Source organism: Penaeus japonicus, unplaced genomic scaffold (assembly GCF_977035675.1).
Source record: "Penaeus japonicus unplaced genomic scaffold, GWHDUDI00000001_assembly GWHDUDI00000003, whole genome shotgun sequence".
Classification (NCBI taxonomy): Eukaryota; Metazoa; Arthropoda; class Malacostraca; order Decapoda; family Penaeidae; genus Penaeus; species Penaeus japonicus.
Window position 1 is genome coordinate 11076058 of NW_028234405.1, and position 5000 is coordinate 11081057.

Genomic DNA, 5000 nt, shown 5'->3' on the forward strand with positions numbered 1-5000 from the left:
CCCTCTTCCCTCACACCCACTAACGGGTCGTCACTTTAGAGCAGGTATTTTGATTGGCCTTGGCTATCTCCCACCCCCCCACCCCCCACCACTAGAGACAGGGCCATGCAAGGTCGTCATGAAACCCAGTTCGATTATCGGAGTCGAAGGCAAGACCCGAAAATCAATGACCTTGAGCTCTGGATATATTGCAGACAGGTCAGGTTAGGTTAGGTTACGTCAGGTTAGATCAAGTGTAGGAGGCTGGCTTGTGTGTTTGTACGCTAGTTAGAGAGAGATTTTTTTTTTTTTTTTTTTTTTTTTTTTTTTTTTTTTTTTTTTTTTTTGGGGGGGGGGGGGTTGGTTCGTGGGGGTGTTTTTTGTTATTGTTTTCTTTTTTTTATTGTTTTCTTTGTTTTTTTACGGTCGTTTACATTTCTTTGTCGTCGCCATGATGATAAATATTCTTGGTTTGATCGCTATCGATGGTGTCATCATTATTATTATTATTAACACCATTTATTATTATCATCGTCGTTGTTATCATCGTTGCATTGAGCACAAATCCTCAACCATGCATGCCCACTTCCGCAAAGGACAGTGGGCGGACTCGGCGCTTAGATCTCTGTTTGCCTTAGGAATAGGAAACTGACACGCTTAACTAGTCCGTGGCCTGAATACGGGCCTTCCTTCCTCGTGTCTTGCTAAGACTCGTTGCAGGATTTGCTTGCTTCATTGCTATGATCGTTTTTTTTTTTTTTTCTTTCTTTTTTTTTTTTTTTTTTTTTTTTTTTGGGGGGGGGGTTGCTTTTTTTTATTAGCATTTAAGGAAAATGAGAGAAATATGTAGACGATAGACGCATACGGAACAGCATATGGAATAGGTATTGTATGGGTTACTTTCTTATTCGGAAAATAAATATTGGAAACTGAACGTATTGTTACCGTGTCATACTAAATGTGTTGGCTGGATGATCATTGCGAAATTATTTCTCAATTACTTTTAAATCTCTTTTAACATTTTCACAATGAAGTGTGGTTATCCATCCGCTGTTTCAATAATTTAAATTGCTTTTGTGTGTGTCTGTCTGTCTGTCTGTCTGTGTGTGTGTTTGAGACAGAGACAGAGAGAGAGAATTAATTTCTTCAGCTCATTTCCTCAGCTCTTATCATGGGCAGGCCTGCATTTCCCCCCCCCCCACACACACATTTTTCTTCCCCGGCTCATTGCTGACTCGTTCGAGCTCTTTCGCTCTCGTCAGCTGTGATAAATGAGCACGTGACGTAGCGAAAAGCCCGAGGCCGTTTAGCGAGAAAGAAGAGCGAAAGAAAAGCGAAAGCAGGAGCCAGATAAGTAACTTTGTTGAAACTCGTGAGAGAAAGAGCAGGAGGGGGGGGGGGGGAATCGAGAGGTCGTGGGCTGACTTTGGTTTTCGGCGAAATTAGTTTTTTTTATATGTGTGTGTGTGTGTGAGGGAGAGAGAGAGAGAGAGAGAGAGAGAGAGAGAGAGAGAGAGAGAGAGAGAGAGGGGGGGGGAGATGGTGATGGGGAGGGAGAGAGAGAGAGAGAGAGGGAAAGGAAGAACGAGAGGATGAGAGAGATGGGGAAGGGGAGGAGTAGAACGAGAGAGAGAGAGAAGAGTGAGCGAGCGAGAGAGCGAAGATGGTGTCAACCCAGTAGACTTAAATGAACATACTACCTCATAAATCAATAAAGAACGAGGCACTCACATACTCAAAGGGCTGTGTCAATTGCCGCGGGTGCCTCCTTCATTTTCGTGTCTCGCTGTGGACTCGGAAACCCTTGCTTGTGTTTGCTTCCGTGTGTTTTGAATTCCTGTCCTCCAGTTGACCTAACTCGTGAGTGTAGTTGACCTTCCTATGGCAACTTCTAGTAGGGTCATGTGGTTCAGACGCTCAGTCCTCCCTTCCTGTTGTGATAAGTGGCCTGGAAGTTTAGTGAGAGTATATTTTCTTATTCATTTTATGTTTTTTTTATTTTTTATTATTGTCTTTTTGTTCAGTAGGATTATTTTGGTTTCATCGTCATATTCTTCTTCTCTTATTTTCATATTCTTCTTTTCTTATTTTTGTCTTTGTTTCTCTTATTTTTTTCTAATAGTACTTAGTTCTTTATCATCCTGTTTCTCCTCTTTCATTTATTCTCTGCTTCTTCGTCCTCTTTTATGTCTTATTCTCATAGTATCTGCATGATCGTCGCCGTGCAAGATGTTGCATAAGCGCGACAAGCGTATTTCGATCTAATTGCATCCCCCCAACCTCACGCCTCCCCCATATTGTCATACGAGTGTATTGTGAATCACAACGTCTCTGCTTTTCTTTCTTTCCTTCTTTATCTCTGCAGTCTCATGGTTTTGTTTATTTTCTTTCTTTCTTTCATTATCTCTGAAGTCTCATGGTTTTGTTTATTTTCTTTCTTTCTTTCATTATCTTTGCAATCTCTGGGGTTTGTCTTCCTCTGGGTGTAGTAATGGTGATGTCGATTACGTAAATTTTAAACCATATTGTTATTTTTGTTCATCATTTCTATTTCTGTCTTTATTTATAATATGCCTCTTTATTTATGGCCAGCAGCTTAATCTTCTTTATAACTACATACTTGACGTTTAGCCGCATACACATTATACTGTTTATAGCAAGACTCTCTGGCGCAGTGCCAAGGTTGACATGGTAACCACGCCAGACCCATCATCAGCTGATGCTCGCGCGCTATAGACGACTGAATCTAGCGTATAGTCGCACGTGATTTTGTTTTTTTGAGTCGATTCGTAACTTAAGATTAAAGGTATTTATAAAGTGTCGTGTCGTATGTGATTGTTCTGTTGGTGTATTATAAATATGTTGTTTTTTTTGTCGGTTTAGAACGAAAGATATTGAGTGTTGAATCGTATATTTTGTATGAGGTAGTTATTCTGTGCGTCTTTTAATGGAGTGTTTTTGAAAGAAAGAAAAAAAAGTTTATGAAGATATGTGTCTTGGGTGTTTCTGTGTAGGTACATTTATTTTTATTGTTAAGAGATGTGGTAATCGCAAGATATAGACAGGTAGACGGATATATATATATATATATATATATATATATATATATATATATATATATATATATATATATATATATATATATATACACTTTTACAAGGAACGATTTTGGAAGCATGCATATGCAAATGTAATGTCAAATCGTATTATTAGTTTTGTTATCATTGATTATTATAAAGATGATAATATTATTTTTACTACTATTACTATTTTTTACCAGAATCTGCCGTATTTAACATTTTATATTGTATTTCCCACTCCCTGTGTTTTACCCAAACTTCTTCCTTTAATTATTGTCCTTTGGTGTTCTGTCTACTAATTTGTCATTCGTCTTGTATTTCCACCTCTCTCTCTCTCTCTCTCTCTCTCTCTCTCTCTCTCTCTCTCTCTCTCTCTCTCTCTCTCTCTCTCTCTCTCTCTCTCTCTCTCTCTCTCTCTCTCTCTCACCCCCCCATGCTAGGCAAATCTTTAATGTTCGTAAGTTGTAATCAGATGCAAGGGTTGGTGTACTGAGCTGTTTGTAGATTGATAAAGAGTAGATAGATGGATGGATGGATGGGTGGACAGTATAAGTGAATAAGTATGGGGTGATAATTGTTGGTGAAAACGGCAAATATTATGTAATTTGGTTTGGAATGAAGGGGAAAAATCAGAAAAAAATAAAGTTGGAATAAGGGTGCATTTGACCTTAACCGAAGGCCAAAACTTTCCCCGCCCTTCCCCTCTTACTCCCCATCTCCCCCTCCTCCCCACCTCCCCATCTCCCCCTCCTCCCCATCTCCCCCACCTCCCCCTCCTCCCCACCTCCCCCCCCTCCCCACCTACCTTCTCATCCCCCCAAGATGAGTCGTGAAATATTCAGAAAGTTTGACTTGTACATTAACTGGCTGAGAGCCAATGGATGCTTAGGGATCCACTGTCTTTTTCGTTCCCCATTTATCCATTTGTCTTACTCTGCTTGCCAGTGTCTTGGTCTGTGAGTGAGTATGGCTCCTTTGTTATTCTTTAGGTTTGCTCGTCGCTCTTTCTCTCGCTTTCTCTCTCGCTCTCTCTCTTTCTCTTTCCTCTCTCTCTCTCTCTCTTTCTTTCTTTCTCTCTCTTTCTTTTTTTCTCTCTCTCGTACTGTCTCTTTCTCTCTCGCTCTCTCTCTCTCCCTCTCTCTCTCTCTCTCTCTCTCTCTCTCTCTCTCTCTCTCTCTCTCTCTCTCTCTCTCTCTCTCTTTCTCTTTCTCTTTTTCTCTTTCTCTTTCTCTAATTCTCTTTCTCTTTCTCTCTTTCTCTCCCCCCTCCCTCCCTCTTTCCCTATTTCCCCCTCCCTCTCCTTCCCTCTGTCTCTTTCTCGCTCGCTCGCTATAATTTTATCTCCCTCCCTCTCTCTCCTCCATCTTTCCCATTCTTCTCCCCTTCCTTCCTCCCTAATCCTCCATTCCATCATAGGCCTATCCTCATCCCCTTCTATCCATTGTGTATCATCTCCCATTCACCTCACTCTCCTCTCTCTCCGCTTCTATTCTCTTTCTGTTCTTCTGTCTCCTTCCCTTCCGTACGCCAACTCTTCTTCCATCCTTCCATTCCTCCCTCCCATCCTTCTATCCTTCCATCCTTCCTCGCTTCTCCTCTCATCTCATCTCATCTCCCTTCCTCCCTTACCTCTTCTCTCCCTCTCTCACTCGCCTCTTGTCCTCTCATCACCCTCCCTTCCTTCCTCCTTCCCTCCCCTCCTCCTCTTTTCCGTCCCATCTTCCCTTTCCCTCCCCTCCCCTTCCTTCCCTTACCCCCTCCCCTTCCCCTTCCTTCCCCCTCCCATCTTCCCTTCCCCCCTCCCCTTCCCTTCCCATCCTTCCCTGCCCCTCTCATCTCCCCGCCCTTTGTCGGACGAATAGATGGTCTTGTAGGTTCCATGATGAGCACCCAATCTCACACAACACAGAGAGGTCCTACGTGTGTATATTCTTGTCCCTC